Source organism: Sminthopsis crassicaudata, chromosome 1 (genome assembly GCF_048593235.1).
Source record: "Sminthopsis crassicaudata isolate SCR6 chromosome 1, ASM4859323v1, whole genome shotgun sequence".
NCBI lineage: Eukaryota > Metazoa > Chordata > Mammalia > Dasyuromorphia > Dasyuridae > Sminthopsis > Sminthopsis crassicaudata.
In genome coordinates, this window is record NC_133617.1 from 370,317,148 (window position 1) to 370,340,789 (window position 23,642).

General features: G+C 36.5%; 1 long non-coding RNA gene across 1 annotated transcript in view; it reads right to left on the minus strand.

The window, feature by feature from the left end:
* LOC141549638 (uncharacterized) overlaps positions 1-22,882 on the minus strand; it is a 41,320-nt gene extending 18,438 nt beyond the window's left edge. The window contains exon 1 of the long non-coding RNA XR_012484407.1: positions 19,671-22,882. This is a non-coding gene — a long non-coding RNA (uncharacterized LOC141549638). The remainder of the gene's footprint in view (positions 1-19,670) is intronic.
* Positions 22,883-23,642: the final 760 nt, after the last annotated feature.

The following is a 23,642-nucleotide window of genomic DNA, read 5'->3' on the forward strand; positions in this document are numbered from 1 at the left end:
CTTGCTGGCTTCTGTTTTTTGAGGTTATTTAAGGCACATGAGTGAATGAGGTGAGGAAATGGAATACATGTATACAGGAGAGTAGCAGTCCTGGGTGTGAGATTAATCTTCCCCAGGAGTGTTCCATTACAAGAAGGCTTGTAATGAGCTCTGTGGAGAACATGGTAAGATGGCTCCATGTTCTCAATATGCCCTGAATTGAATTCAGTTTCTCCCCCAAACCTGTCCTTTCTCCCAGCTTTCCCATTTAGCTTGATGGAACCATTTTTTCTCAGGTTCAAAACTCTGAATATTTTTAGTTCTTCTCTTCTGGTTTATTTATTTCATTCACAAAGTCTTTGACTTCTTTTAGCCACTAAACTGATCAATTGCTAGGTTGTGTCAGATTAGTCTCCACAATTTGTGTCATATTTATTGCCTTCTCTGTCTCCCTAATCAAGGTTAAATGACTTGCTCAGGGTCATACAGCTAATAAGGGTCTTAGGCTGGATTTGAATTCAGGTCCTCCTTACTCCCTGCCCAGTGCTCTATTAATTGCACTACCTAGCCGGCCTTAATGCCTTCTCTCAACATGGCCTACCACTGCCCTAGGTGAAGCTTCATTACTTCTGACCTTGAGCATATAGATTCAAATTGTTTCTTTGGTACTGTGTAATCTTAGACAAAGCACATAACCTCTTCTAGAGCTTTATTTCCTCATTTCTAAAATAAAAGGTTTGAAGTAAATACTTTCTAAGGCCCCTTACAGCTCTAAAGTTAATATGCTATAATAAATATGAAAATATATTTAAAAGAATTGCACATTTAACCCATATTGAATTATTTGCTGTCTAGGGAAGAAGGGAAGGAGAAAAATTTAGGACACAAGGTTTTGCAAGGGTGAATGTTGAAAATTATTTTTTCATATATTTTGAAAATAGAAAGCTATTATTTAAAAAAAAAAGTTATCATGCTATTGTAATAGGGAACTGGCCAGTGATAAGTCATTCCTGAGAACAAGCTCAGAGAAGCCAAATAGATTGGAGGTCCTGTTTCCAGACATGAGCAATGGAAGTCCACTTTGGAGCATGAGCATATATGCTATGACTATTTCCTATCCATTTACTATGTGGTGAAGGAAAGTGTTTTTCATCAGCTATTAAGCTGGATCTAAGCACTAATTGGCCAAGTCACCTTCCCTCCCTTTTGCTGCCTTTGAGTGAGAAGGAAGAAATGCAATAAGCCTCTGGGTAGAGTGTTCTAAGAGAGAAAATCTAAGTCTACAGCTCGTGAGCTCATGGCTCTGCTCTTATTTCTGTCTCTGTCATGCCATTTCTCCTGCTCTTAGGTAAAGGAGTATTAGAAATGACTGCAGCTTTACAGGTTCTAAAGATTGATGGTGCAAGTTGTCAGAGGTGCAGAAAGAGGAATTCAAATCAGAGTTTTCTGGTGGCCAGACCAGTGAAGGAGAAGTGCAGCCTTATGAGGAGCCATATGCTTGACTAAGAATAGTAGTAGATCAACCTAGCAAACATGATGCATGCCCTTCAACAAGTAAGGACTGATTCGGTAGCTGCACCAATTTCAGAAATGAACTTAGAGGGAGAAGGGTGCCCATTGTATGGCAGCATCTATTTCAATGTGAGCCCGTTTTCTTAGAATCCAAAGTGTTAAAGAGGAGAGTATGACCCAGTTCATGAGGCTGTTTTGTACTTAGGGTCTTACATTATGTTTTCAGCAAACATCACTCCGAAAAACAGCAATAACAATGACAAAAAAACTAATTAGTATTAATTTATTTTGTTGTTGTTCTTTATGTTTTAATATGGAGAATAGGGATTTAATAAATGGTTTTACTAATCAAGCTTCTCCATTTATTGGCAATCATTCCTACATTTACTCATATCCTATGTTCTTTTAACAGTTTTCTTTACTTAAAAAACTATGTCTATCCTGGTTAAAATTCAGCTTCAAATATTTACTAGCTGTGTGACCATGGAAATTTCACTTAGTCCCTGTCTGCCCAGTTTCCTGAGAAATGGGAATTATTTTTTATTATTATCTTTTTATTTACAAAACATATGCATGGGTAATTTTTTCAACAATGACCCTTGCAAAACCTTCTGTTCCAAATTTTCCCCTCTTTCCTCCCGCCTCCTCCCCTAGATGGCAGGTAGTCCAGGTATTAATTTCTTATTGATGATATTAAAGAGATAATTGATCAAATTTATTTTAGAGAACTAATCATTGATGATATAAGGGAAATATAATTGATAGCTGATGTTGGGGGAAATATGCTGGAAGAAGAGTTTTAAGCTGACTGCATTAGGAAAAATTCCCTGATGCTTTAGGATTACCCCCTAGAACCTGAGAGAGAAACAACCTCACTCTGGGGATCTGGCAAGCTAATGCACATATGGGTTGGGTTTAGGTCCATTGCTATATTATGGTTGTTGAAAATGGCTACCTAACATCTCCTCCTGCTTCTAGGCTCCAGTCCAAATTCACAAAATAATCTCCATAATATGCTATTCTAGCTATGTCATTTGCCTGAGTTTTCAGTGGTTCCCTATTGCCTTTAGATTAAAATACAAATCTTTGGCTTGGCATGTAAGGACTTTCACAATTTGGCCTCTTTCTGATCTTATTTTCATACTTCCTTTCATTTTTTTAAGCTCCAAATAAATCTATTATCTTTTCTCATTTTGCCCTCTTCTTCCTCTCTCTATTCACAAGGGTTATCTATTATGTCTGGGATTTTCTCTCCCCCCTTTCCATTCATGAAATATATCTCTTCCTTTAAAGTCCGATCCAATTGAAAAAGCACCTATTAGGTGCGAAATGAATTAGAATGGCAAAACAAGATTGCAGCCTACCTGCCACTGGCTGGTCTAATTTATTTTGTCACCTCTATTAGGAAGTCTTCCCTGATTTCCCCAAGCTGAAAGTTATTCCTCTTGGAACTTTGTCACATTCTACTTTGTATTGTATCAAATTGTGTATATAAGGTGGTAACAGTAGCTTGCATGAAGTATTTAAAAATACATTGTACTGAATTCCGTTACATTGATAAGTAATTTAGACTTTCCTTTTCTTTAATAGATATAACCATAGCAGCTAAAGAGACATATTCAGACATATTTAGAATCAGTTTTCAGTTCTTATCTCCACAGAGATTCTCTGGCTGATTGCTGTTGGGATTGGTTGGAAGCAGGACAGAGGCATAGGGGATGCTGATATCATGACTCTTAAGTGCTCTTTAATGCCACTTAGTTGGTGGTAAGGTGGTGAGGATGGCAGGTTCCTTCTCCACAGAGGATGTTCCCCTTAATTGTGACTATGGAGGCCAAAGTGGAAATAGGAATGATTATCTGGAAGGCACTACTTTTCCCAGGACTCTTGGGCTTAAGGTTCTGGGCTGTCTCCATTGGTGTATGAAAAGAGGAATTTGTTTTTCTCAATAATATTTTATTTTTCACAATACATGTAAAGATACTTTTGTTTGTTTGTTTGTTTTGTTTCCCCCCCCCCTCCCCTGAGGCTGGGGTTAAGTGACTTGCCCAGGGTCACACAGCTAGGAAGTGTTAAGTGTCTGAGATCATATTTGAACTCTGATCCTCCTGAATTCAAGGCTGGTGCTCTATCCACTGCACCACCTGGCTGCCCCTGTAAAGATAGTTTTTAATAGTCATTTTTGTAAGACTGTGTTACAAATTTTTTCTTTCCTCCCTCCCTTACCTTCCCTCTCCCCAAGCCAGCAAGCAATATAAGTTAAATTGTGAAATCCTTTAAAACATATTTCCATATTTGTCATATTATGCAAGAAAAGTCAAGACTAAAAGTGAAAAAAAAACACAATAAAAAAAACCCACAACAAACAAGAAAATGGTGAAAATACTATGCTTTGGTTCACATCCAGTCTCCATAATTTTCTCTGAATGCAGATGGCATTTTCCATCCAAAACTATCGGAATTTTCTTGAATCACCACATTGTTGAGAAGAACCAAGTCCATCACAGTAGATTATCACATAATCTTGTTATTACTGTGTACAATGTTCTCCTAGTTCTGCTCATTTCATTCAGTATCAGTTTATATAAGTCTACACAGGCTATTCTGGAATCAGCCTGCTAACTATTTTTAATAGAACAATAATATTCCATTACGTGCATATACCATAACTTATTTGGCCATTTCCCAACTAATGGTTATCCACTCAATTTCCAATTCCTTGCCCCCACAAGAAGAATTGCTATAAACATTTTTGTACATGTGAATCCTTTCCCCTCTTTTACGATCTCTTTGAAATACAGACCCAGTCAACATAGTATTTCTACCCCTTCTGTTTTTGTTTGCTTGCAGTTTTGTTTTCCTTTTCAGGTTATTTTTACCTTATTTCTAAGTCCTATCTTTCTTGTGCAGCAAAATAACTACATAAATATGTATATATATATTGTGTTTAACATATACTTTAACATATTTAACATGTATTGGTCTACCTGCCATCTAAGGGAAGGGGTGGGAGTAAAGAGAGGAAAAATTGGAACAGAAGGTTTTACAAGGGTCAATGCTGAAAAATCACCCATGCATATGTCTTGTAAATAAAAAGCTATAAAAAAACAAATAAAAATGAATACAGACCTAGTAGTGACACTGCTAGATCAAAGAAAGGGATGCACAGTTTTATAGCCATTTGGACATAGTTTCAGATTGCTGGGAAGAACCAATATTTGAGGTGGTGACAGTGGCTTAGCACTCCTGGTACATACTGCTTCCTATTTCTCCCTCAGGGTATCTTCCTGCTTCAGCTAGGCTGGTTTGCCTATGTTCCTTGTTGAATGATTTATTTCTATAGTATTCTAATTCATATAATATTTATTTGTATATGTATTTTCTTCCTCTAATAGACTCTAAGTTCCTTAAAGGCATGGACAATACCTTATCTATCTTTGTATCTGCCTTCAGTGCCTATCACAGTATATTTTTTTCATAAGAGACACAATGTTTATTGAATGAGGGAATAACTGAATACATTTGTGAGAAATTCTGCAGAGTCACAGTGGAGTTCCCCCATTGTTTAAAGTTTAAGGTTTCTAAAGATGGCCTAGAGGGAACATGAGAAAGGTAAGTATAATAGGACCTATAGGTCAGAAACTACACAGAGGAAATCTTTTTCTGGCAAATAACATCTTGTGATGGTCTCTTTCATTAGAATCTAGGTAAGCTATGTTTCAGAGTTTCAGAGTTCAGAGTTTCACTAATTCCCATGAATGGCATCTGTGTGCCATTCAACCCTGAAATCACATGAATTGTTGAGTTCAATTTGGGGCCTTTGGATAATAAATATATTCTTGGTTGGCTCAAGCCCCCATTCCAGCTTACCTGGGAACTGTCAATGTTATCTAAACTCATTTTATACAAGGATACTATATCAACAAAAAACAAAGGAAAATAATCTCATCAAATATTCTAGTGATTAGGTTGTCATTCTCAAGCAATGATGAAGAAATCAACCAAAATTCTCTGAAGCTTATACTCTAGAGTGAATAGGGCACAGGAAATGTTTCTTGAACAGCCAGATTGATGGTTGGGAAGTAGCATAGTATTTCTTTGTGGAATATTGTTTCTGACTTATGTTTCCTGAAACTTTGGGTTATTATATAAGGCACAGTTGAAGAATGGTTTCCTTTCTTCCCTTTTTCACTTCTCATTCTTTCTTCCCTTTCTCCTTTCTACTGTTTTCATTTCTCTCTTTCTTCTCTTTTCCATTTTATACTTTTCATTTCTTCCATAATGCCTGATAAGCTTCTTTTTCTTTTCTTTTTTTTTTTTTTTGTCAAAGTTTTCAGAATTCTAAATCAGGAAATTCTATTAACAGAGTATGTCTGGATTTCAGCAAAAGCATTTGACAAAATTTCTCATGAGGGTTTTATGGGGAAGATGAAGAGAAGAAGCTGGACAATAGTATATTTATTTAAGCCAATTTGTAACTGCCTAAAATATATATGTTAATATTTCTAACAAGACAGTCCCTTAATTCTCAATTTCTTTCAACCTGGCTTCTGAACTCTAGTGAAACTCTCTCTCAAAGATTATTAGCAATATCTTACATGTTAAGTTCAATTAATGGGCTTTTCTCTGGCTTCATCCTCCTTGAATTCTCTACAATTTTTATGCACTTAATCACCTTCCTATAGCTAGATGTTCTATCTTCCCTTGGTTTCTATGACATGATTCCCTCCAGATTTCCCTTCTCCCTATCTAACTCTCTTTATCAAATCTCCTTTACTAGGTCATCATCTTCTAAGCAAGAATGTCCCACAAAGTCCAGTACTGAGACCTTTTTTATCTATCTCTTTCTCTGCACTCTGTCCTGTGGTGAGCTAATCTCTTCAGTGAGTTTAATTATCATCTCTACCTAGATGACTCCCTAATCTGTATCTTCAAGGCCAAAAGGCCTTCTTACTCAACTCAACCTATCTCAGCTGGTATCTCAATCCTATTAGCATCTCAAATCCAAGAATCCCAAGACCAAATTCCTCATCTTCTCCTGGAAATTTGCCCTTGCTCCAAACTTCCCTATTTCTTGAGAGCACTGCCATTTTCCCAGTAACATAGGCTCCACTTCAATTCTTTTCAACAGCTCCCTTTGCTACCATATTTCTTAACACCTAAGTCCCATTGATTCTGTTTAACAGTTCTCAGATATGAGAACTGTCCTTTCTCTCCATGAATATAGTCACCATGCTAATTCTGACTCTCATCTCTCAACTAGATTATCGTAATAACCTCCCAACTGGTCTCCTATGTTCTAATCTCTCTCTGCATTTTTCATATCTTTACTTCTCTTCAATACTTGGCAAAGAAGTGCTGATTCCTCTGTCAAGCCGCCTTTGATCTTTTCAGATGTCTTTCCTTCCCCAATCTATACATTATTTACTTCTTTGTTTACACATTGTTTGCCTATCCAAGAAAAATTCACTATATATATAGATGGAGTTCTTGAGATATATATGAATATTTCACTTTTAAAAGCTTCAGTATCCACACACAAAAAAAAGAAAAAATAAAAAGCAAGGGGGTGGGTGGGAAATGCACTTCTTTAAAGGAAGGAAATTATGGGTGTGGAATATTGTATGTTGTCTCAAACTAAGATGAAGTATAGGTTAGTTTTGCTGGAATTATCATTTTTTCATTTTTTCTTATAAAGGGATGGCTCTCTGAGAAGGAATATACAGAGTCTCTCAAAAGTCTTAGAATGAAAACAAAAGCTATCAAATTTTTAACTGTATGTATCACCAGACCCTAGCACATTTCATTGCACACAATGGGCACTTAATGATTATTTCTTGAATTGACCTAGTCAGAACACGTATGCCTTGCATTCAGCCCTGAATTGTTTTAATATGAAATGTTTCATGCAATTTCCCAATTTTAACAGGGCCATTAATAAACAGGAGCACATCCAGAAGGTAGCCAGATGTCAAAAGAACCCTGTCATATAAGAAATAATTAAAGGGATTGTGGTTTCTTAACTTGAAAAAAAAGATTCTAGCTGAAGGAAGTAGTAGGAAATGAAAAAGATATAACTTTTCATCCATATGGAACATCACTTAGGGATAGAATTAGATTTTATTTTGTATTTCTCCAGAGAAAAGAATAAAGAATTAAGATAAGTTACTTCAAAGACGTTTACTTTGATTCAATTTTTGGAAGAACTTTCTTACAATTCTCTCTTCTCTTCAAGTCATTTCATTTGTGTCCAATTCTTTGTGACCCCATTTGAGGAACCATTTGCCATTTCCTTCTCCAGCCATTTTACAGATGAGAAAATATGGCACACAGGATCACACAGCCAGGAAGTATCTCAGGCTGGATTTGAATTTATGAAAATGCTTCTTCCCAGCTTCAAGCCCAGTATTCAACATGCCATGGCACCAACTAGCTTCCTATCAAGGAGAACTGTCCAAAAATAATCTGCTCCTTGATTTAGTGAGCTTACTGTCACTAGGATTCTTCAACTAGAAATTGATGATCACTTACCAAGACTAATGCAATCTTGTACCAAGATCTCTGAATTCTGTTTTATGATCTATCCAGTTTCACTCTCCCCTTCTAATTTCTCTCTATCCTCTCCTGCCTCTCACATGTGATATTATACATGAAAACACTTTATAAACAGCTATAAATGTATTTCTATTAATATTGCCATGATAGCAACATTACTATCTTGATCCAAATATAAGTCTCACATTCCTTTCCCTAAATTCCTCCTTTCTGTTCCTTCTAAGTTTCTTTCATCTCCAGTTTCCCAAGTAGGCATTTTCTATTAGTATCAAGTATCAGGAAGTCTTATCTTATTCACCCCTTCCCCTAGGATTTCTGAGAAAAAGTAGTTTCAGGGGCAAAAGTGCCCTAGAAAAGAACATAAAGGGAGAAGGGAAACTGAGTATTAGAAGTACCTCAATTCCCTAAAGTCAGCCAGAGTTACCTTCACTTGACTCTTCAAAAGGAAAGAGATGCAAACTTTTGAAGAATTTAGTTTCCAAGTAAGGAATTGAAGATTTTAGAAGCTGCCAAGAGATAGCCTTGCTAGCCAGCTGTTTATACTCCTTCTCAAAAGGCAGGCAAGCCTGGCCACTGACCCGTGAAATTCAATGAAGTGAAAACTATTCTTCATTGTCATTTAATTGAGTGACTGCAGCCTGGTGGAGTAAGCTAGGTGGAATTAACAGAGATGTCATTTTTTCTCAATTCCAATAGAGTTGTTATGGAAAAAGCCATCTGCATCCAGAGAGAGAACTATGGAGACAGAATGTGAATCAAAGTATAGTATTTTCACCTTTTTGTTTTGGTGGTGGTTGTTTGCTTGCTTACTTTTTTTCCTTTCTTATGTTTTTCCCCCTTTTGATTTGATTTTTCTTGCACAGCAAGATGAATATGGAACTATGTTTAGAGTAACTGCACATTTTTAACTTATATTGGATTGCTTACTGTCTATGGGAAGGGATTTGGGGGAAGGGAGGAAGAAAAATTTGGAACACTACTTTTTCAAAGATGAAATGCTGAAAACTATCTTTGCATATATTTAGAAAAATAAAAGGCTATATAAAAAAAAAAAAAGAAAGGGCCTTTCCAAAAATCCAACAGGTCCTAGGTTGAAAGAATAGAGAAGAAAGGTGTTAGAGTTTCTGGAAGCTGATCAGTCAGAACAGAGTCATACAACTAAGACTACAAGTCATATGAAGCAGCTAAGAGGCACAATGGATAGAATGCTATGCTTTTAGTCAAAAAGATCTGAGTTCAAATCCAACCTCAAATCTTTACTAGTTGTTTCTAATATTCATTTATCTAGTAAATATTATCTCCTTTAATCCTCAAAAAGAAATGCCTGGGTTTTGTCATTAGCTCTGCCTTTGAACCCTTAGAATTTCTAGATCTTTCGAAAATCCCTGCAGTTGAACTTTATCTTATATGTTGCCTCCCCTAATTGGTATGTGAACTTCTTGTGAGCAAGTACAGTCTTACTTTTTTCTCCTTTTTCTAACTCTGGTGTTTTAAATATGCATTTTCTGACCCATTCATTTTCTTTGAAAGGAGGCTGGGCACATGGCTTGGATGAGATGGAATTCTCCAACTCCCTTTCTGAGAGGAGAGTCACCATCTTACAATAGGCTTCATCATATGGTCTTCTAAGGTTTTCCAGACTTACCATTTGCCCTGCAGATCCCTGGCACTGTCACATAATATATTGGTATAACTAATTTAAGGACGCCTGGTTTTTACCATCAGTTCTTCCACTAAGCCCTTAGGACTCCCAGACCTTTCCATTATCCCTGCAGCTGATCTTTGTCTGCTGTTTCCTCTATTTAGAGTGTGAGCTCCTTATGAGCAAGTACAGTATTGCTTGTTTTTTTTTTTCTTTTTATATCCCTGGTGCTTTAAAAATGCTTTTTTTGTCCATTTGTATTCTTTCATATATGTCTCAAGAATTCTATCTATCTATCTATCTATCCATCTACATATAGGCACATAGAGAAAAAGGAAGAAGAAAGGGAAAATCAAAAAGAAGAATAGACAGAAAGAAAGGAAGAGAGGGAGAGAAGGAAGGGTCAGGAGAAGAAGAGAGAAAATTATATTGAGTTCAGTACTGGCTCAGTGAATTATGGTATTGCTGTCTCATTCTGGTATTTAATCATCAGTGAACTAAACAACAAATATTTATTCAGTACCTATTCTACCCAGCACTGAACTTAGTGCTGTAATATAGGCTGTTATATAAAATATAGCTCCTAACTGTAAATAACTTACATTTAGCTGATGAAAGAGAATATATACAAATGGAAACTAACTTACTAATGGAAAATAACAGGGTTAAACAAAAAAAGCTATATGAGAGGCATAGACTAAATGGTGGAATTCAGGAGTCCCTATGAGCTGAAGTGGTCACAAAAAGCTTAAAGAAGCAGAACTCCAGCTGGGTGAATTTATAATGGGAAGAAGGAAAGGGTTATTCAAAGCTGGAGAAGCAGAAAAATGCAGAGTGCTTTCACTGAACAGGACATAGGTCCATTTGAATGGAGGATAAGTTATAGTACAGAAATGGTTTTTTTTTATAAGACTGAAATAATGTACCACATTGTGTTGTTACTTAACTTTTAAGCTATGAATATTTTGTCCCTCCAACCAAACTCTTCCTACATTGCCTTGAGAACATTGACATTCCTCCAGCTTAATTACACTTAAGAGGCAGCATCAAGCAGAGAATGGAGCATCTGGCTCTCTGCTTACTAGCTGTATAGCCTCTGAATATCTCTGACCCACCAAAGCTAAGGTACTGGGGATAAAATAAAGAGAAAAAATAAATAAAGTATCTTCCCATAAGGAACTTAATCTCTCTTAGGGCAGGCTTCCTAAATTCCTGAGAAATTCTTATGTGACCCTTAAATTAGTTATACCAATATATTATGTGACAGTGCCAGGGATCTGCAGGGCAAATGGTAAGCCTGGAAAACCTTAGAAGACCATATGATGAAGTCTATTGTAAAGTGGTGACTCTCCTCTCAGAAAGGGAGTTGGAGAATTCCATCTCATCCAAGCCATGTGCCCAACCTCCTTACAAAGAAAATGAATAGGTTAAAAAATGCATATTTAAAACACCAGAGTTAGAAAAAGGAGAAAAAAGCAAGACTGTACTTACTCACAAGAAGTTCACATACCAATTAGGGGAGGCAACATATAAAACACATATACGTGACTATATATATATATATATATATATATATATATATATATATATATATATATATATATATATATATATATATATACACACACACACACATATATATATATTATATAAAATAAGTGTACAATTCAAATATTTACTGATAATAAATCTAATTTTGCAATCTTCACATTCAGTTACAAGACCCCATATAGTGTCACAACCCACAACTTAAGAAGCTGGGCCCTAGGGGATATAACAAATATATAAATAGCAAATATTTAGGACATGCAAAATTATACAAAGTAATTTCAAGATGAAGAGATCATTGACGATGGGGAAAAAATCAAGAAAAAAAAATTCATGGTTGAAACTGTGTTTGAGTTGCATTTTGAAAGAAATCAGGGATTATAAGAAGCAATGAAGAGGAAAAGTATATTCCAAGCATGATCTAAGCAAACTCCCAAAGGCTAGAGATGAAATTTGTATGTCAAGTATGATAAGCAGGGCAAGTTGAGTAGAACAGAGAGAATATGAAAGGGAATCACCCTCAAGGAGTTTCTATCCTACTGAAGGAGTGCAAAATATATATAAATAGGGGCAAATTACATGGAGTTATACAAAGTAACTTCAGTGCAAAAACTCAAAGTGAAAGCTGTGAGTGACTGCTATTGTCAGCAATGCAATGATCCATAGTTACTCTGCTGGAGTAATGATGAAAAATCCTATCCATACTCAGAGAACGAACTGATTATATCTGAATTCAGATTGAAGCATTCTCTCTCTCTCTCTCTGTCTCTGTCTCTGTCTCTCTCTTTCTCTCTTACTTTATTTTTCATGAGGGTTTCTTTTTTGGTGGGGGGAAAAGGGAGATTTATGTTTTCTTTCACATGACTTACATGAAAATATTTTGCATGACTTCACACGTGCTTTTTTTTTTTTTTTTTTTTTTTTTTTTTGCTGAGGCAATTGGGGTTAAGTGACTTGCCCAGGGTCACACAGCTAGGAAGTGTTAAGTGCCTGAGGTCAGATTTGAACTCAGGTCCTCCTGATTTCAGGGCTGGTGCTCTATCCACTGTGCTACCTAGCTGCCCCCACATGTGCTTTCTTAATGGGAGCTGGGACAGATAAGGATAAAGGAGAGAATCTGGAACTCAAAGTTCTAAAAACAAATGTTAAAAAATTGATTTAAATGTAACTGTGGAAAAATTAAAAATTAAATATAAATATATGTAAATAAATATAAAAAATATAAAATAAATATAAAAAAGTAATTTCAAGTAATTTCAATAATTCTATTGAAAAGCAAAAGCAAAGTCAACTGATAATCATTATAAAAATACAAAGTGTATTTTTTTTTCTTTCTTTTTTCTGAGGCAAAATATGAAAATATTTTGCATGACTTCACATGTGCTTTTTTTTTTTTTTTTTTTTTTTTGCTGAGGCAATTGGGGTTTAAATGATTTGTCCAGGGTCACACAGCTAGTAAGTGTTAAGTGTCTGAAGCCATATTTGAATTCAGCTAACTCAGCTCCCTCTATCCATTGCGCCATCTAGCTGCCCCTTCTTTTAACTTCTAATCAGGTTCTCTCACTATTAGCATCTCAGCAACCTCTATATGATTCCAGATTATTATAATAATATAGTAATACCATTTTAAGTCTTTCAAAGGAAACAACAGCATTTTTAACTACAACATTGCCACAACCTGCAATGGCAATTTATTTTTTCATACATACTTCAAGAGTTATACATAAAGTATAGATCATGTGTAGACATAAAGCTGTAAATTGACCATTCGTGCCCATTCTCTCCCGCTACAAAAGTGGGTTTTCCCCTTTTATTAGACTTTAGAACATTTAAATATAATTTTAAAAATTAAGTGTTTATTATTAACTTTTATGTCATTTACATCTTATTGTATTTCTTCCTTTTCTCTCTGCTATTTCTTATAGCAAAGAATTGAGCCCCCCCCCATGCTAGTTCAACAAAACTAACATTGAAAAATTCTGACATTATTAGCAGTGCTTCACATGCATAGTCCCCATCTTTACAAAGAAAGTGAAAGTGTTTTCTCCTATTCTTTTTTTGGCAAATAGTATTATCTATTTATAGGATAAGGATAAAAAGGAAGAACCTTCTCATTTTTATGTAAGCCACAGCCAGGCTGTATATGATTGAATTAGAAAGGGGGGTTATTTTTCAACCCTAAGTCTTTACAGATCAATAAATTAATTGTACTTATTGATTACTTACTATATGGAAAAGCATTATGCCAACAGCTATAGAGGAGCAGAGTTTCAGGCCTAGAGTCAAAAATACCTGAGTTCAAATTTAACCTCAGACATTTACTAGCCATGTTGAAGTCCTGGTAGCAGTTCCTAGTTCAAAATACACATGTGACAAATTCACAAGGGCTTTTTCTTAGCCAAAAAGGTACATTTATTTAGGAGAAGAGGTTCTAGACAAAATAAAGAAACAAAATAGGAACCAGAAATGGTAAATATGAAATAGAGTTGAGAGAGCAATATGATTTACAAGGAAAGGAGTTCAAAAGAAGCCATTAAAGGAATATGCCATGAGGTGAGAGTGCTATTGACTGGCCAGCTAAATCCATAGAGCAGTGTAGCAGACTAACTAGAGTCAGCTATAGTAAGAAGAAAGATATCATTAAAGAGAAGACACTATAAGGAGAGGGAGAGAGAATACCTCTTAGCTGGCTTAGTCCTGAAAAGGATTTAGCAAAGATCATCATAAGCACATCTTTTATGGGAGAACTATAATCTTGGGAGTTTCTCAGGGGCAGAGGGGAAATAAAATAGGAATAAAGATGTATATTGAGATATTGAGACTCCCTGGAAGATACTAACAAAGGCAGTTAGGGGAAAGGATGGTTTCCCATCATAGGTATCTTAAAGCTAATCAAGACAGTCTGGACACATCCTGGTTGTCTTAACTATGATAATAAGACAGTGTAGGAAATTACATTCCCAGAAAATGTTTTAGCCTTTCCTAAAAAAGGAAATGCTTAGCTGTATGACCCTGGGCAAGTCACTTAACCCTGTTTACCTTAATTTCCTCATCTATAAAATGAACTGGAGAAGGAAATGGCAAACCATTCCAATATCTTTGCCAAGAAAAATCCCAAATGGAGTCACAAAGAGTTGAATATGACTAAACAACAACCACAAAGCTAAAGGGGATACAAAGAAATAGAACCTTTGTTTATGACCCTCAAAACAATATAGTTAAAAGATTAATAAGATACCTACACATGAAAAGCATTCTAACACAAAGTAGAACATACTAAGTATTAAGTGAGATTTTTAATATAGACTAAATTCCAATAGACTTGTGATGGAGAGAGCTATCTTCGTCCAGAAAGAGGACTGCAGGGACTGAATTTGGATCACAATATAACATTTTCACTTTTTGGTGTTGCTGTTTGCTTGTTTGTTTTTTTTTTTTTCCTTTTCTTTCTCATTTGTTTTTCTTTTTGATCTGATTTTCCTTGTGTAACATGATAAATGTGGAAATATGTATAGAAGAATTGCACATTTAACCTATATAGGATTACTTGCTTCTAGAGGATAGGGGAAGTGGGGGGAAGGGAGGGAGAAAAATTTGGAACATGAGGTTTTGCAAGGGTGAATGTTGAAAACTATCTTTGCATGTATTTTTGAAAATAAAGAGCTATTATAAAAAAAGAAGTTACAAACAATAACAATAACAAAAGATTATACACACTATAAGAGTTCAGAGGATATAGATTAATGTGGCCTTGAGTTCTTTTAGAAGTATCCAAAGATTTCATAAAGGAGGAAGATTTCATCTGTGTCATGAAGGATGATAGGATTGGGATAGGCCGAGAGAAAGGAGGACATTCTAGGCAAGAAGCTATTCAAAAAGAAGGGAGGCAAAAAAAAAAAAAAAAAAAAAAAAAAAAAAAAAAAAAAAGGAGGTAGTATGGTATGGGTCAAGTGACATCACAGACCAAAATCGGTAATGTTAGTCCCATGGTATCTGTCATCCAAGTTGTTCCAGAATTTTCCATTCACTAGTTGGGGAAAAAAAAAAAAGAGGCAGAGACAATGAGACAACTTTGAGGGAAAATAATCATTCCAGGACTTTTTCTCCCAATCTTTCCTATCTTTGTAATCCTATCTTTGTATCCCTTATTAGTCTTCCAATATATTGTTCCCCAAGTTCTCCATGGAACATTTTTCATTTAGAGTTTGATCTTTTCTTTATGTCCTTCTCTCTTTCTCTGTCTCTCTGATTCTTTGTGTGTGTGTATTTCTCTCTCTCTCTCTCTCTCTCTCTCTCTCTCTTTAAATTGGATTAGACTGGGTTGACAATGAAGGCAACTAGGATATTGTAATAGAAGTTGCAAATCTCTTTCAGCTGATAACTAAGTCTGGGGACATATCAGATTTGGATGGAAAATATCATCAAAATGAAAAACACACATTCTGATCATAAATTATCCAACAATCCCAGGCATTACCACTTTTTTCTTTTAAATAGTATCTTTTCCAATTGCATGGAAAGACAGTTTTGTAAGATTTTTTAATATAAAATTTTGAGTTTGAAAATTTCTTCCTTCCTAAAACAATAAACAATTTGATACGGGTTTTATATGTGCAATCATGTAAAGTACCTATTATATTAGTCATGTTGTGAAAGAAGAAAAAGAACAAAAGGGAAAAAACATAGGAAAAAATGAATTGAAAACAGTGTTCTATTATCTGCATACTCCATCAGTTATTTCTCTGGTTGTGGGTAACATTTTCCATCATGTGTCTTTTGAAATTGTCTGTATCTTACATTATTGAAGAGCTAGGTCAATCATAGGTGATCATCAAATAATGTTACTGTTACTATTTACAATGTTCCCTGGTTTTGTATCTGCATTTTGTATCAGTTCATGTAAGTCTTTCTAGGTTTTTCGCCAAATCTATCTACTCATCATGTCTTGAGCACATTTCATTGGAATCAATTATCTGTAAAGACAGTGTTGTAAGATTTTTTTATATAAAATTTTGAGTTTGAAATTTTCTTCCTTCCTAAGACAGTAAACAATTTGATACAGGTTTTATATGTGCAATCATGTAAAGCATCTATTATATTAGTCATGTTGTGAAAGAAGAAACAGAACAAAAGGGGAAAAAATGGGAAAAAATGAATTGAAAATAGTGTTCTATTATCTACATTCAGAATCCATCAGTCATTTCTTTGGCTGCAGGTAGCATTTTCCATCATGTGTCTTTTGAAATTATCTATATCTTATACAGTTGAAGAGCTAAGTCAATCATAATTGATCACCAAATAATGCTACTGTTATGTACAATGTTCTCCTGGTTTTGTAAGTGCACTTTGTGTCAATTCATGTAAGGCTTCCCAGGCTTTTCTAAAATCTGCCTGCTCATCATTTCTTATAGCACATTCCATTGTAAATGCATTCCATTCCATTCACATTTCCCAATCGATGTGCATCCCTTCAATTTCCATTTTTTGCCACCACAAAAACAGCAGCTGTAAACATTTTTGTACATAGAGATCCTTTTCTCTTTTCTGTGATCTCTTATACCTAGTGGTCTACCAGAGCATTCTCAATTCAAGTTAGGGCAATGATCAGATCTGAGTGCTCTCCGTTTCCCTTCCCCCCATTCCTCTCTCCTGTCTCTGTCTCTTCCCCTTTCTCTTTTCTTCTCTCTCATTTATTCTTCTCTCTTCTCTTTTCTCTCTCTCTCTCTCTCTCTCTCTTCTCTTTTCTCTCTCTCTCTCTCTCTCTCTCTCTCTCTCTCTCTCTCTCTCTCTCTCTCTCTCTCACACACACACACACACACACACACACACACACACACACACACACCCCTCTCATATCTACTCATTTTTCTCTCCTTATTCAGAATATGTCACTGACTCCTCCCTGGAGCTTCCTAGTAGCATGTAAACATCACTGCAAACCTACACTTCTTAGAGAATGTGGAAGTCGGGGGAGGAAGCCTGATTTTAATAACGACAACAAAAAAAGGAATCTTTTAAAATAGCTTCATTCAAGATGCTCCATTCAAAGCCGTGCAAATGTGAGGGAGATATTTAAGGATAATATTATGGGTCTCTCCTGAATGTGCTTGAAAGTAGCTGATCTAAGAAGGAACTCCCTCCACTTTAGTAGCAGGGCCTATGATGGGATACTTAAGTATGATCTCATCAGTGCTAGCTCATCCTTCACTGGGTCAGGTGACAACCCCTTCTGACCAACTGATCTAGGGAAGGCCTGTCTATATCCTCTTGTAAATCTTCAGACAGGTACCTTCCAATACATTGGAGATCTCCCTCTGATTCTTTTAATGTCTCATGGGTACCAGTGCAATGCTTCTCTTGCTCCCTATAATCCTTTTTCCATATAATCCAAGTCAGGTAGAAAGACACAGAGAGAAAGAGGGATGAAAAGAGGAGAAAGGGAAAGGAGAAGAAAGAGGGAGAAATAAAAAGGAAGGGAAAGAAAGAAAAACAGAGAGACTGAGATAGAGACAGAAACAGACAGAAAGAGAGAGGATCTCCTTTGATTTTTTTTGTGTAACCTTTTTGTCAGAGGCTCTTAGAATACATGAAGGGCTTCAGCATCATTCTCTCACTCTCCTTTTGGCCAGGCCTGACCCAAGAAATCAGGAATAACACGTGTTAGTACTATGCAAAATAACCAGAATATTCTACTTGCAAGATAGCAGAGGAAATCAAAATGTTCTATTTTGTGATCAATAATGCTCTCTAGTTCTCCCTTAATTAAAAAGTTTCTGCACAAACAAAACTAATGCAAACAAGATTAGAAGGAAAGTAACAAATTGGGAAAACATTTTTACAGTTAAAGGTTCTGATAAAGGCCTCTTCTCCAAAATATACAGGGAATTGACTTTAATTTATAAGAAATCAAGCCATTCTCCAATTGATAAATGGTCAAAGGATATGAACAGACAATTTTCAGATGATGAAATTAAAACTATTTCCACTCATATGAAAGAGTGTTCCAAATCACTATTGATCAGAGAAATGCAAATTAAGACAACTCTGAGATACCACTACACACCTGTCAGATTGGCTAAGATGACAGGAACAAATAACGATGAATGTTGGAGGGGCTGTGGGAAAACTGGGACACTGATGCATTGTTGGTGGAGTTGTGAAAGAATCCAACCATTCTGGAGAGCAATCTGGAATTATGCCCAAAAAGTTATCAAAAGGTGCATACCCTTTGACCCAGCCATACTACTACTGGGCTTATATCCCAAGGAAATACTAAAGAAGGGAAAGGGACCTGTAAGTGCCAAAACGTTTGTGGCAGCCCTTTTCATAGTGGCTAGAAGCTGGAAGATGAATGGATGTCCATCAATTGGAGAATGGTTGGGTAAATTATGGTATATGAATGTTATGGAATATTATTGTTCTGTAAGAAATGACCAACAGGAGAAATACAGAGAGGCTTGGAGAGACTTACATCAACTGATGCTAAGTGAAATGAGCAGAACACTTCAATAATGATACTGTACGAGGATGTATGCTGATGGAAGTGGATTTCTTCAACATAGAGAAGAGCTAATCCAATTCCAATTGATTAATGATGGGACAGAATCAGCTACATCCAGAAAAGGAACACTGGGAAATGAGTGTAAACTGTTATTTTTACCTTCTGAATCCAATTCTTCCTGTGCAATAAAAAATTCGGTTCTACACACATATATTGTATCTAGAATATACTGTAATATATTTAACATATATAAGACTGCTTGCCATCTGGGGGAGGGGGTTGGGGGAGGAAGGGAAAAAATCTGAATAGAAGTAAGTGCAAGGGATAATGTTGTAAAATATTACCCATGCATATGTCAAAAAATGTTATAATTATAAAATAAAATAAAAATTAAAAAAAAAGAATAATCCAATAAAAAATAGATAGGAAAAAAATGAAAAAAATAAAAAGAGTTGTTCAGCTACTTTCTTCAAATCCCTGAAAATGGTCATATATATTGGCAGTAAAGGGGCACATCGGATATGGTATTAAATCTGAAAGGAATTCCTGAATTCAAAACTGGCCTCTCATGCTTACTATTCTGTTTATCTCAGTTTTCTCATCTGTAAAATGAGGAGAGAAATAATAGCACCTATCCCTCAACATTATAAGGATCAAATAATCATAAAATGCTTAGCATAACATGCTACATGTTAGTGATGATGATGATGATGATGATGATGAAAATATAAATGAGCTGTTGGATAATAATATCTCTTGGAAACACCTCACATTTAGTTAGTACTTAAAAGTCAGCTTTCAAATAGATTTTCTTATCACATTTATCAAAAGTATATTTTTTTCTCAAGTCTACAAGGCTATCTCAAGCTGCTTTTCTCATACAATGTCCTTTTCTGCCTTTCCAGTAACTAAGGGATAGACACTCACACTTACATGTAGATGCTGTCTTCTCCATTGGAATGCAAGCTCTAAAAGGACAAGAAGTGTTGGGTTTTTCTCTTTGTATCCTACGTACACCTGGCTGCTGGAACTCTGTCTTCCCAGAAATCAGCTGGAGTCAGGATCACTAAACGTCTTTATTCTTGATCTTTTACAGTCAAGGTCAGGGGGTTAGGCCTAGCAACCTCAGACATACACCTTCTTCCCTCAAACACCTGGAGAGACTGAGTCAGCTTCTGCATCTCAATTCCTCCTCCCACACACGTCACTTCCCCCCCTTTGTCCCACCAATCAAGTCAGCACAGAACAGCTGGGGAGGGTCAACCTTCAAACAAGTTAATAGGGAACTGTCCAATTGGCAATTAGTCTCACGTGCTTCATTATCCAAGTCTATTGCTCAGTTCTAGCCCTTTACATCTCCCACTTTCTTTTGTTTTAGACCACAGGTGGTTGCGCCATACCTGACTTTTCAGGGAGGTGAGAACCCCAAAAAGGAGGTGATCACGCCCCCTCCCCCGACTTCTCAGAAGGGGAGATGAAAGCACTAAAAAGGAGATAATCACACCTCAGGAAGAAAGATGAAAAGCACCAAAGAGAAGTGGGGATTTGCTAGTGGGTTTCTGGGTTGAAGGGCCTTATTAGATACAAGTATGCACAAACCCATCAGCATGGGAGTTATTACAGAAGCACATAGCAATAACGCAGAGGCTATTAGTAATGACTCTCCCCACAGTCAGTGCAGACTCGATGTGGTGTAAAAAACAGGAATTGTACATGCAAGTAGTGATATAACAAACAATATAAATCAACACAGGTTTGTAAAAGATTTCCAGAAGTCCTAGAAGGAGGGTATGTAAACATCATTCACACATACGCCTTCTTCAACAACCAAGAGATAGTCCAAAACCAATCTATTGTCCATTGCTTCACATGTTAGGGAATCCAATAATCCCCACAAGTTTTTGAAGTCCCACATCAGTCTTTTTATATGTTAGGGAATCCAATGATCCCTACAGGGTTTGAAGTCCTGCAACAGTCTTATGATGCCTCAGAGAATCCAATGATTCCTGAGGACTTTCAATTCTACAATAGTCTTATGATGTCTCAGAGAATCCAATGATTCCTGAGGATTTTCAAGTCCAACAGTTTTTGATGTCCATGGGTCAAACGCCATAACTGCCAGGTTCTTTCAGTGGTGGGCACAGTCAGCAATGGAACCACCCGATGTTTCTTGGGTCTTCTCCTTCATTTCAAGGGTCTGCTCTGTCTCTCTCCGATGGACAAGGCGAATACGGCTCGTTGGCACCCATCTGATTCCTTCTCCATCTGTAGAGATACAAGCAAACCCTCTCCCCCAAGCAGTTAACCTATCTGGTCCCTTCCATTCACCACTTTTTGGGTCTCTCCACATCACTTGGTGATTATCTAAAGACAGTGGAGCTGCTCGCACTGGACACTACCTTTCCGGTGGGTTATAAAACCTGTCTGCTGGAGCCAGTGCATCTTTGTCAAAAATTAAAAAATTAATGGTATAGAGAACTAAATTTAGAAGTTCTCTAGGGTTACCTGTGGCTCCCCCTTTCTTTTGTTTTTGGATGAGTGTCTTAATATCTCTGTTTCTTCTCTCTACTATTGCCTGCCCTTGAGGATTAAAGGGTATGCCCGTGGTATGTAAAATCTTATACTGTGCACAAAAGTGTGTAAAGTGTTTAGTAAGTATATGCAGGTCCATTGTCTGTTTTTATTGCTTGTGGCACACCCATAATTGCAAATGCTTGTATAAGGAATTCAGTTACCACTCGGGCTGTCTCTTTTGCTGCTGGCATTGCAAATGTGAATCCTGAAAAGGTGTCTACCACGACATGGATAAAAGATAGACAACCAAAAGATTTATAATGGGTCACATCCATTTGCCAAATTTCATTAGGTCTCAAACCACGAGGGTTCTTGGAGGGAGTGTAGGAGCATGGAAAGGAAGGCAAGCTGTACAGGCTTTTGCTATGCTCCTAGCTTCTTCTCTTGTTACTCCAAACTGCAAACGTAAAGCTCGGGCAGCCTGATGATATTTAGAATGAGACTCTTGTGCTTCTTGAAATAAAGGAGTACTGGCCAGCATGGTTAGAAGGCTATCTGCCTTTGAATTGCCATCAAAAATAGGACCTGGAAGTCCACTATGTGAGTGGACATGCAAGATATAAATCTTGCCTGGATGCTTTCTCACTCCCTCTTGAAGTTCCTTAAAGAACTGATATATATTGGAGGCTACAAATTTTATTTGGGCTGTGGCAATTCTTTGTACTACACTTACTGAATAGGCCGAACCATATATTATATTTATGTCTCCCGGATAATAAGCAAGAGCTAGAATGATTGCATACAATTCATTCTGCTGAGTGGACTAAAAAGGAGTTCTGATTACTCTCTTTATAGTTAAGTCATGAGAATACACAGCGCAAATATTATGTTTGGATGCATCTGTAAAGATAGTTGGTCCTTTAAGAGGAACTTTAGAAACCTTTTCTTCAAGAATCCATCCCCAATTATGTAACAGTCTGGTTATCTTTAATGGAGACCCGTGTGTAAAATTTGGAGCCATGGCTAATAAAATTTGCCACTCTGGGATGGTTGCCCAGCACACATTAACTTGTGCATTAGTATAAAAGATATATATCTTGTCAGGTCTTGTCCCAGATAATTGTACTGCTCGTTTAATGGCCTTTAATAAAATTCTAGCCACAAGCACTGGGTAAGGAATAAGGCTTTGTTCTGGTTGTGCTGGGAGGTTCACCCACTCTATCACACTGTCTCCTTGATGAAGGACTGCTGTGGGGGCCTCTTGTGTAGCAAAAACTGATATTTCCAAGGGTTTTTGAGTGACTCTTTCAACCACATTGGATAAAGCCAGTTCAACTTGTCTCAAAGCCTTTTGAGCTTCTTTTGTAAGCTGGCGTGGTGAATTTAAAGCACTATCTCCCCTTAAAATGTCATATAATGGTTGCAATTGACAGGTAGTCAAACCTAGCACGGGATGCATCCATTGGATATCTCCTATCAATTTCTGGAAGTCATTTAAGGTGTTTAGCTCCTCTATTCTTAGGGAGAGTTTTTTACCGTAAGTACCTTAGGATATACTTCATATCCTAAATATTGAAAAGGAGCATGTCTTTGAATCTTTTCTGAAGCTATGTGCAATTTATAATTCCTTAGTGTTTCTATGTTTTTTTGTTGACATGCTTCTAACATTTGTTCCTCAGGTGCACATTCCAATATATCATCTATGTAATGTAATAACATTACTTTTGGAAATGCTTTTCTTACTGGAATAAGAGCAGCAGCAACATACATTTGACACATAGTAGGGCTGTTTTTCATTCCTGTGGCAAAACTGTCCATTCATATAAGGCTCAGCTAAGTTAACGTTGGGCACTGAAAAGGCAAATCTTTTCATATCCTCCTTATCTAGAGGGATAGAATAGAAACAATCCTTAATGTCTATAACCCACAGAGGCCATTCTCTAGGCAACTGAGTAGGAGATGGAAGTCCAGGTTGAAGAGTTCCCATAGTTTCCATATGTTCATTTACCTTTCTTAAATCAATCAACATCCTCCATTTTTCAGATTTCTTTTTTACAACAAATACTGAGGAATTCCAATGACTTAGAGAAGGTTGTAAGTGTCCTTGGTCAAGTTGTTCCTGTACTATGTCTAGTAAGGCCTGAATTTTATCTTTGGCTAAGGGCCACTGTTCTATCCACACTGGTGTATCAGTTTTCCATTGGATAGGAACAGGTGAAAGTGTTGGCAGGCCTTCAACAGCAGCCCTGCCTAAAAAACCGAAGTACTCATTTTTAACCCTAATTGTTGTAAAATGTCTCTTCCCCATAGATTGATGGGGATTTTTTTCAATTATAAAAGGAGTAAAAACTCCTGTTTCACCTTCAAATATCCATCTTAAAGGGGTAGCAC